This window comes from Pongo pygmaeus, chromosome 12 (assembly GCF_028885625.2).
Source record: "Pongo pygmaeus isolate AG05252 chromosome 12, NHGRI_mPonPyg2-v2.0_pri, whole genome shotgun sequence".
NCBI classification, from domain to species: Eukaryota; Metazoa; Chordata; class Mammalia; order Primates; family Hominidae; genus Pongo; species Pongo pygmaeus.
Window position 1 is genome coordinate 124933804 of NC_072385.2, and position 10875 is coordinate 124944678.

General features: G+C 51.9%; 1 long non-coding RNA gene across 1 annotated transcript; it reads right to left on the reverse strand.

The window, feature by feature from the left end:
• Window positions 1–3033: 3033 nt before the first annotated feature.
• LOC134737878 (uncharacterized) lies at window positions 3034–8864 on the reverse strand. The gene is made up of 2 exons (XR_010123280.1): window positions 8315–8864; window positions 3034–7913 (listed from the first exon to the last, which is right to left on the reverse strand). It is a non-coding gene; the product is annotated as an uncharacterized LOC134737878 (long non-coding RNA).
• Window positions 8865–10875: the final 2011 nt, after the last annotated feature.

Consider the following 10875-nt stretch of genomic DNA (forward strand, 5'->3'; position numbering starts at 1 on the left):
GGAGCTGGATCTTAGAGGGGACGTCTCATCCCGAGATGCATCCTGGGAGCCATCAGCAAATGTGTGGAGGTTCAGTCAGTTGACATTTGAATTATCCCAGGAGAGTGAGGAGGGGAAGGAGAGAGGGCCAAAGACAGATCCTTCCCTAAGGAGGGGCAAATGAAAGAAGTGGGAGACCTAGAAGACAGTCTAAGACGTGGGAGGAAAGCAAGAGAGACCATGGAACCTCATGCAATCGCCCGTTACCCAGAGAGCTGCACGCAGCTGTGACAGAAGGAAAGAGGACTGCAAGCAGGACTGTTTCAGGGAGTGGGGCGTGGCGCGGTGGAGCACAGTTCAGATTGCAGGCAATTGAGTCACAAATAAGAGAAGCTGGAGGTGGAGACCAGGAGCATAGACTTTTGAGAGGTTCGAACAAAAAGCGGAGGAAGGATGATGGGGTGATAACTCTGGAGGGTTAAGGTTGGTCAAGAGCTGAGCCACCTGAAGAGCAGGGCCTGGAGCTGGAGGGGAAGTCTGGTGAGACAGGATCCTGGGAGAGGTGCAGTCAGGGCTGACTCAGGTGGCTGGGAGCTGAGCCCAGGTGAAAGTGATGGAGGCTGGGTGGGCTGGCTGTTTACACATTGCAGGCTTGGAGGGGTGGGGGGTGCTTGATGACTCAGTGTTCTCAGCTGATCCGGAGTGAGAGTGGCAGAGATGAGGGTGAGTGTGTGGAGGGTGAGATGGCTCCAGGCATGAGTGGGAGAAGCTGAGCCAGGAAAAAGACCAGGCAGTGGCGTGGGCACTGCCACTCACCTCCGCAGGGCGCAGTCCTCACAGCTGCGTGATGAGTAGAGAGGCAGAGAAGGGAGATGGTAGTGTGGTTGGTGCAAACCTCTGTCCTCAAACTCTTATGAGCAAGGAATAACAATCACACAGATAAAAGTGCAGCACCTACTTTTCTGCCAGGACTTATTCTCAATATTTTGCATAATACCCACTTAAGCTACACAGGCTGGTGCTAGTAGTATACCACTTTGTGGATGAGAAAATGGCACAGGGAGATTCAGAAGCTTGCCCAAAGCCACCAGTTCCTAGGTGGAGGAGCCATGGTACAAACTCAGGCTGGCCAGCCCCAGAGCCCACGCACTGTGCCATCGTGCTGCCTTCCTTCACTTTTCTTTTTTTATTTTTAAATTATTATTATTATTTTGAGGCAGAGTCTTACTCTGTTGCCCAGGCTGGAGTGCAGTGGCTCACTGCAACCTCTGCCTCCAGGGTTCAAGCAATTCTCTTGCCTCAGCCTCCCGAGTAGCTGGGATTACAGGTGTGTGCCACCACGCCTGGCTAATTTTAGTAGAGACGGGGTTTCACCCTGTTGGTCTTAAATTCCTGACCTCAGATGATCCACCCACCTTGGCCTCCCAAAGTGCTGGGGTTACAGGTGTGAGCCACCGTGCCCGGCCAGCTCTCCTTCATTTTTCTTACTGAACTGGTCTAAATGCCGACTTTGGTCCCCATTCCATTAGGTGGCAGGAGGTTGACCTCAAATGAGTCAGGCCTTCTTCCTGGACCTCCCTGTGGATGCCTCTAGCCTCCCTTCCCACGGCTACGGCTGAGTCCCAGAAAACTTGCTGAGGGCCAGGCCCCCCGGGGTGGGGGGTATGTTTAGGGAGAGGGGGATGAGTGTGTACTGGTGGGGGGCCTATGGTGTGCTGGGACATTCTCTACCCCTGCAGGCCTCAGCTGTGGCCTCCTCGCCCCGACTGCAGGTTCTGGCAGAAGAGTTGAGCTCCCTTGCGCCCCTCTTGGTGCTCTGTGAACGTTTCCCTCTTCCGCTGCCTTCCCTGGAGTTCTGGAAGCTCCCACCCTTGCTGCCTCACCCTGTGCACAGGCCACATCAGCTGCCCCCGCCCTTCACTGAGCTGGGCAAAGGGGGCGCTGTCTTGCTACCTTCCCGGGATAAACCTGGGAACAGGCCTCTGTTCACCTCTGTTGTGGGATTCTTTCATCATATTTGGGATTTCTAGCATGATGCTCCCTGAACACCGTTTTAAGTCAGGGTTAAATTAAAAGTTCTGGGCAAAGAAAAAGATTTGTGATGTCTCAAGCCCACTCTCAGCTAAATAGGCTGTCCTTTGCCGCAGTGGAGCCACAGGCTGCTCTTGGCTCCCTGCTGCTTCCCTGGCTCTGGGAGGCATGGAAAGGCCCTGAGCCTCTTTCACACTCAGAGGCAGAGTGGTCTGAGGACAGCAGCTCAGGCTGCAGAACTTCCAGAGGACTGAGGTGGCAGCTCTGGGGCTGGACACTCATGGAATAACAGCCAGACCTCGGCTCCCGGGAACCTGGCCTGACCTGGAGAGCAGGCCACCATCTCTGCAGGCACAGAGGGGGCCCTGGAGGCCATCAGGGCAGATGCCTGGAGATGGGGGTCAGGCGGGGGGTGGACAGAACACTACCTGGTGACTGTGAATCCAAGCCTCCACCTTCTTCACAATCGGCAGATATTCTAGAACCTAGTAGAATCTCAGGCTTGATAGGATCTGTCCTGGTTCTGGAATGTTTAAGTTGTTCTAGTGAAAGGTATCTCAATTCAGAGGTACCTGAATTAGAGGTACCCACTTATGGGTGGGTAAATTACTGCAAGAGAAGGCAAGTCCCCTGCGTCCCACCCTGTCTGACAGTGCCACCCGCAGTCCCAACCCCGGAGCCCCAACTCTCACCCAGCCTGTGCTCTCTGCAAGGGATGGAGCCTCAGAGCACTCTGCTCTGGGAGGGTAGGGGCAAGGTCAAGAGACCACAGGGCTGGGCCCTCGGCGCTCGACAGGTTCCAAGCACCCACACCTGACCTGCTAACCAGAGCCACTAGAAAGCATAGGGCCCCCTCGAATGCAGGTCCCCCCCAGGTCACCCTCTGTACCAGGAGTCCGGCTCCCCTGTTGTCCCCTGTACAACCAGACTCATTTCCTTTGCTCATGCCCTTCCCCTTCAAGGAATGCTCTCCCACAGGAAAAAGCCTAACAGACGACAGGTACAAAACTGGTGAAATTATAATCCTGGGCTTATGATGCATTTTATTACTTTTGCTATTACAGGCATAGTCCTACCTCCCTAGCTGTGTTAATAGATCACATTTTAAAGTAACAGAATAGTCACCTGTGAAACCACCACCCAGCCTGAAAGCTGGGCCTTAGCAAGAGCTGACACCAGCTGTGTGGCCCACCCCATCCCATTCCCTCCCTAGTGCTTCCCTGGGCTGCAGGGAGCTATCCCAAGTTAGCTGTCACTCCGAATCCTGTGGGCCTCCTTTCTGTGTTTTCCTTTTTTTTTTTTTTTTTTTTTTTTTGAGACAGGATCTTTCTCTGTTACCCAGGCTGGAGTGCGGTGGCACGATCACAGCTCACTGCAGCCTTGACCTTCCAGGCTCAAGCAACCCTCTCACTTCAGCCTCCTAAGTAGCTGGGACTTCAGGCACATGCCATCACACCTGGCTAATTTTTGTATTTTTTGTAGAGACGAGGTTTCGCTATATTGTCCAGGGTGGTCTTGAACTTCTGGGCTCAAGTGATCTGCCTGCCTCGGCCTCCCTAAGTGCTGGGATTCCAGGTGTGAGCCACAGCTCCTGGCCCATTTTCCCTTCCTGTCCTCTCATCTTACCTATTCCTTGGAGTCCTAAAAGCGTATATTATATTTGACATCTCTTTGCCTTCTTTGAGAGGGTGTCATGCTGTTTGTACTCTTTTGGGACTTACTTTTCTCACTTAGTAGTAAGTTGATAAGCATTGTCCATATTGCTAGGGTGGCCGTGATTCCTCTCTTTGGACGCTGTCTGATACTCCATGGTGTGAACACACCTGTTTATCCATTCTTCTGTTGGTGGGCATTTGAACAGTCCTGCTGTGAATATTTTTGTGTAAGAGTTTTCTGAAGTGTATACCCACGAGTGGAATTGCTGGGTGGTGGTGTACAGGAATGTCCCCCTGGGGGTTGTTCAGCTATTTTCCTGAGTGGGTGACTCATTTACACTCCCATGGCCAACAGGTAGACAACCTACGCACCCACCTCTTTCCCAGCACGCGGCATCGTCAGCATTCTCCATTTGTGCCACTATAGTGAGGATACAGTGGCATCTAACTGTGTCCTCTTCCACTCCCGGCACATCTGTGCTGCAAGGCCCAGTTCATGAATGACCTTGCCCAAGAAGCCCTCGGTGACCAGCACACCTGTTGCCACTCACTGTTGGATGTTTTCTGCCACCTCCCCATGGGGTTCTTCACTTCTTAACATCACGGGACATCACATTGTTTTTCTAACTCTACCATTGGCTGCAAGCACAGTGTGCTGTACATAGTAGATCCTCTGATCGATCATTGCTGTTTGAATAAGGCAGATTTCTTGTTTATACAGATCAAGGAAGTCACCCGCCATCTGTGAGGGAGGCAGCAGAGCCCCAGAGGCACTTGGGAGAGGCAGCTGGGCCGTGAGCTTGTGGTTGCAGATCAGAGCTGGCCAGGTGAGACCCTAATTAGCCACTCTCTGAAGGCCTCACAGCCGCAGCTGTTTGGCGGACTGACTCCTCCCGGCAGGCCGGGAGCCAGGCCTCTGGGGTCTGAGCCGTGTCACGGGTCAGCTGATGTTTTGCCCAGAAGGCACAGACGTTGCCTTCTGTCTGGAGGGGAAGAAATCACTGGCTCATTATGAGGCCTGCTCTGGTCACAGCACCATCTTCACAGGCAGCAAGGAACTCTAGCCTCAGCTCTCGCACATTGGAAGCTCTTGCAGTGAGTTCCAGTTTGTGACTACAGGCATAGGGCACCACCCCACATGCCAAGACACCCCATGTGCCATGTGCCAGGCAAGACAGGGGCTGCAGTAGCCTGCCAGTGTGGGGTCCGGGGACTTGGGCAGGGGTGCAGGGCACTACTGCTTATTAAAGCGGGCCTGGCGAGGGCTTTGTCTCTCAGGAGAAGGCTGGAGGCTCGAGGGAGACAAGGACTTGGCCAGGAGGCCTGAGCCCCAGCCTGCTGCTTGCCCCGGTTAACTGGAGGCTTTTTGTCAAGTGCCTCTGCCTTCCACTGGAGGCCGAGGGAGCCGTCCCACTGTGGGCTCAGGTCCAGAGCGTGTGACAGAAAACAGGTGGGGAGAAGGAGAGGGGCCATTCAGATTTTGCTCCTCTAAACCTGTGTTCCGCCCTGTGAGTCACTGGCAGGTCCCCTGCCCTGGCCTGTTTCCCACGGCTCTCTGCAGCCCAGGGAGGCACTAACAAGCATCCCCCTAGCATCCAGGGCCCTGCTATTGATCTAAGCAGCGATCCCTTCCCTTGCCACAGGCCTGTGCATTTTCAAGGTGTGTTCCCATATCCAATATTCCATTTCATCTGCCCTATGTTTGTTCATCACAAGCTTCCTTATGGGTTCCCCGTTTGTGCTACTTCTGCTGGAGTTCATTTCTTGATCTCTGACACAATTCTCCTCTTTGGGCCCATCCTTCTTCCTGTCCTGAGGACAGGCATCCTGGCAAGTCAGCCAGGGGGTGCCTAGACTATTTTCCATGCAAAGCAAAGGGGCCTCATGTCCCAACAACGCAGAAGAGGCTGAAGTTATCATGCACACAATGGACACCTGTTATGCGGTTATCTGCTCAATCTATTCTAGGCGCTCTTGAATGCTTTCATCCATTTAAGGAACATTTACGGCACTGTGGGAGAGGATGCCAAGGATACCAAGAGACCTGCCAAGGATACCAAGGATGTCAAGAGATCTGATGCATGGTCTTACCCTCAATTGGCTTGCAAAGTACTGGGGGGAGACTCCGATCCAGCCGCTGCCATGTTGGCCACCAAGGGTATGGGTTTGGTGGCCTCTGAGCAAAATGCCTGCCCTTGGCAGGGAGACGGACCTAGCTCTGCTGCTGACCAGCAACGTGGCATTGGCCAACCATCCTAAACTTCTTGCATCCTTATCCATAAAGGGCAACATGAGAGCTATCATTTACTACCTGCCTGCAGGGTTTCAGCTGTTTCACAGTCATTACTATAGTGAATTCTCACAACACACTGAAGCCAGTATTATTTCCATTTAACAGACGGGAAAACTGAAGCTCCAGTAAGCAAGTAGCTTGCCCCATTCACTCAGTAAGTGGCTGAGGACAGAACTAAATCCAGCAATGTTTGGCTTCTAAACCCGAGTTCTTTCCATTCCTGGATTCTGCCTCACAGGCCTGTTGTGAAGATTAAATGAGATTTTTAATGCAAAATGCCCAGAACAAAGACTGGATGGTAGCAGTGTCCTGGTGAGAAGTAGCTACTGTGATCCTGAAGGGTGTCCTCCCTCCACCCATCGCTCCCCCCACAGCACCACGCACCTCCCACGTGAAACATGGGGGCTGGTTTTCTCCTTGCAGTAATTAACCCATGTGCCAGTGTGTTTATGGAAAATAGCTCACTCTGTGTCTTTCATCTCTAAGGACCCAATCATGTTTGGCAAGCAGATTCCCAGATGCAAGGCCAGGTTCTCTCAGCTAAACAAAGGAGAGGAAATTATGCAGGAAATTCTGACAAAGAAAGCAATTACTCTGGTCTGACGTCGATGGGCTACTCGTGCCAACACGGGGCCTTTTTGTCTAAATTACCTGGGGATGTGTCTGCATGCACCCAGGCACGCTCAGTTATTTTTCTGACTGGCTCTTTCACCAGGTGGGTGTCCGTCTGCCATCACCCTCCTCCCGCACACCTGGGGCAGCAGGAACCTGGGGGGTCAGGCCTGAGCCGGCTGGGCAGCTTCAGTTCCCCTGTGAGGGCACACGGCTATCTGGGGAAGTGGGGAAATATCTAGAGCTCCTCCTCATCCCCAAAACTTCTGTGGTTGTGCCAGCGGTGGGGTCTGTCTCCTTTCCTTTCCTGAAGTCTTTTTCCCTGCTGTGGTTCCCCTGGCTCTTCTGACCACCCCAGGTGCCCACCTGTCCTGGTGGGCCATTAATCCCTCCTGGGGAAGATCTAGCTGGGACATTTCAGTAACAATAATGCCGCTTACATCTCTGCAACACTTGGTGTTCACATCCATTATCTCATCTAATCTGCACGACAGCACGTGAGACAGGCATTAGCGTCGCCATTTTAGGTGGAAAAAATGAGAAAGAAAGAGAATGAGTTTATCCAGGTCACCAGGCCAGTGAGGGCAAAGCCAGCACCCACACAAGGAGGAAACCCAGGGCTAGGCTGCCTGGCTTCTGGGCTGTTTCTCCCTCCACCACCGTGTCCTAGACTGCTTGAAAAAGCATCGAAGACCCTTGAAGGAGTGAATTTTTAGTGGAGGAATTTCCGGCCCCCATGAGAAGTCATGGGGAGTTGCTTTTGGATGTGTGAGTCCTTCCAGAAACTTGTCAAATTATACCTCCCAGGCAGCTGCCTTCTCATGGGGTGGAGCTGGGCGGGGCACAGGTCTCCTCTCCCCAAACAAGAGACCATCCCCTTGCAGGGCTTTGGAATCTGGGCAGTAATTGGAGATGCAGATAGAAATCCATACGAGCTGGATGCACATCCTGACAACAGCAATCTTGTTTGACATCTTCCAGGGCAGAGATGCTGTGCTGAGATGGAAGCGGTGGCAGCTGAAACCTGGATAATTAGAGCCAGCCGAACACCTTTTGACAAGGATCATAAAGACTTTTGCAAACATTAATTAATGTCCCCACCTGGTGAAGAAAGAGAAACTTATTTTCCAAGTGCAACAAGGGAAGGCCTAGGCAATAAGGTGGTGGCTTCACTCCCCACCACACCCTGAGTCAGCCTCTCTTCACTTCCCACGGTCACCCCAAACCAGCCCGAGTCACCCAGTGAGCCTTTCGGCCTTGAGCTATGCTATCCAGCTGCTGCTCCCGTCCGTCTTCCACACTCAGGAGAGATTTCAGTCCCAGCTTGCCTCTTTGTAGAGACCCTGGAGACAAATGTATAGGGTTGGGCTTCTTCTCCCCCTACCCCTTTCTTTTATTTATTTATTTAGAGACAGAGTCTCGCTCTGTTGCCCAGGATGGAGTGCAATGGCACGATCTCGGCTCACTGCAACCTCTGCCTCCCGGGTTCAAGTGATTCTTGTGCCTCAACCTCCCGAGTAGCTGGGATTACAGGCATACACCATCAGGCCTGGCTAATTTTTGTATTTTTAGTAGAGATGGGGTTTCACCATGTTGGCCAGGCTCGTCTCGAACTCCTGACCTCAGGTGATCCACCCACCTCGGGCCCCCAAAGTGCTGGGATTACAGGCGTGTGCCATCGCGCCCAGCCCCCTTTTTGTTTCCTTCTGCAGTCACTGGTGGAGAATTTACCCCATCCACCCACCTGGGTGCTGGAAACGGTGAGGGCTTGGTGATGTAATAAGGTTCGTGCAGTTTTACTGCCAAATGAATTTCTCCTGGTCATTGTTGTGTCTCCAAGAGAATGACCTTCTTTTCCATGTCCCTCACCTCAGTCTCCTCCAAAGCTGAAGACTCTGGAATTGCGACCCATGCACTTTGTAAACTGTAAAGTGTCACATGGGTGTCAGTTTCAATTACTATCCCCCTGCTCTTGGCAGAATTACTTCTCAATTCTTTGTGCTGCATACCCGTGGAATTGCGTGATGGTTTAAGACACCATAAAATAGTACACTAAAGTAAGAGAAAGACAAATATGAAATGACAATACTAAAGGTAAAATATTTTAGAAAGTTGCTACCTGTGCAGTGCTAAGTGACTCGCTGCCTGGAGGGCTTCTTGTGACATACCTGTATTTAGGGTTAGTGACTTGTCATTTGTTCACTCCTTCCACAAGTGTTTGTTGAATGTTCCGAGGGGCTGGGCAGAGTTAGGCCCCAGGGTAGGGTAGTCAGACCCAGAACAGGCCTCTCAGCCTCAGTAGACAGAGAGACCAGGGGTTACCTGTGGTCAGTGTTGCATCAGGGAGGGGACAGGCGCTGTCTTCCCTCTCCCTATTTTCTAAATTAGTGGATCCACCTCCTGTGGCTTTTCCACCTCGCTCCAGTGAGTTTAAATGTGCTGAAAGCTCAGGCCCGGCCTCTAATTTTCAGGTCCTGATGGATTTTCAACAATAAGCTGAAAGGCTCTTTCAGATTCCAATTTCTTAGTGAGAAAAAAAGCCAAAGCCAAACAATTCCTAAAATGGCAAAAACCAGTTCTCCCAGTGCCCCATCGGGCCTGCTGGGCCGTTCACCTTTGCTTTCAAACATCCAGTTCCGAGGCAGACGCGAAACCCTGCACCCTCCAGCTTGGCTCCCTCAGGCCTGGACGCCCCCTGACACCCACATGAAAGAGGAAAAGAGGCGCTTCTCCATCTCTGCACAGCTCACTATCAGAGATCCGAGCTGCTCGGCCGTCTCCCCTCACCCTGGGCTCCCCTTTCTGCCCTGTTCCAAAGCCTCCTGCGTTCGATCTCATAAGGCGGCCACCTGGCCCCTCAGCCCCATGTATGGCTTTGACCTTCACTTGCTCCTTGGTCACAGTCCCAGGCTCCATCTGGTCTGAGCTGACCTGCGTGAATGCCCCACCCGGCGAGTGGCTCGCCCAGCCATGTGTCACCCCACGCCTGCCTGCTGGGCAAGTGATACCAGCTCAAACGTGCGCAGACCTGTCTGCTTTTCTCGCGGTTCTCTCTGCTCAGCACTGGCCTGCTTCCTGTGGGCAGCATCACTCTCCTTCATGAGTGGCCATCCCTGGGCTGCTCTCACTGGAAGACGGAGTGCAGGCTTCTGCTGTAACCACTGAATTCCACCTCCGTTTCCAACTGGCCGTGTTGACTATTCCCAGAAGCTTCCCCGAATGAACTCTGACCGCATCAAAGGGAGTTTACAAAACAGGGTCAAAGCTTCATACAAATTGGGTCTTTCTTGTCATACTCAACTAAAACAGAGTCCAGAGGTTGCGGGTAAAGGGCTTGGGGCACAAAACATTCCTTCAGGGATACGATTCTCTGCAGACCTGGCTGCTGGAACTGCCAGGTGTAACCTGAAACCAGTTTTATCTAACAGTCACTGGAACAACCTGCTGAAATCTAACACCATCACCCACAAATCAGTGTTTGCCAGCGTCCCCAAAACCTTACTAGTGCCAAGGAACTTTATTTCAAAACAATACACAGCATTTCTCCTCTTCATAAAACCTCCAACCTTCTCTGTTCTTTGGACATACAAGAGACCACCAGTCTGTGTCTATCCCCCGAACTGCAGTTCTTGCTTCCCAAATAAAACATGTTAAACTCAGAGATTTATCTCTATGTTTTATTTAACTTCAACAACGATAATGTAGTCTTGCTGCAGCGTCAATGACACACTAGTGAAATATTAGTGTCTGTGTTTTCACAGCCTCCTTTCGATAATGTTATTAGCTAGCATCTATGGATGCTTACTCCGAATCAGGCAGGGAGATATCTTACCTGCATGATATCATGGAAGTCTCATAAGAACCCTTTTGAGGGATATTCTGTGATTATCTTTTCTTTACATGTGAGAAAACAGAGGCCTAAAGAGGTTTGGTTAATTACCCAGAATCACACCGCTTGTAAGTGAGAACGTCTGGATGCGGCCCGGGGAGGTCAGCCCCTGCTGTGCTGTGGACCACTGTCTTAATCTGTTTCATTTCCAGCACTTTTTCTCCTTGAAGTAAACTTGCTAGGCCCTGTCTTCGTGGTACCCTCTACAGGGGCAATTCTTCGAGGTCTTTGATGGCTTAACACCAAGGAAGAACTAGTGGGGAGTAAAAGGAGGCAGCCCCGTCCTGGGGAATTTGAGTGGCGCTGGGTAAGAGGAGGGCTTGGGAGCCCTTCAGATCCTCTGCATCAGTGACTGTCTTTCTGTTCTGTCCTCTGAAGGCTGGTAATGATTAGATTCTCTGGAAACAAATGGAGTG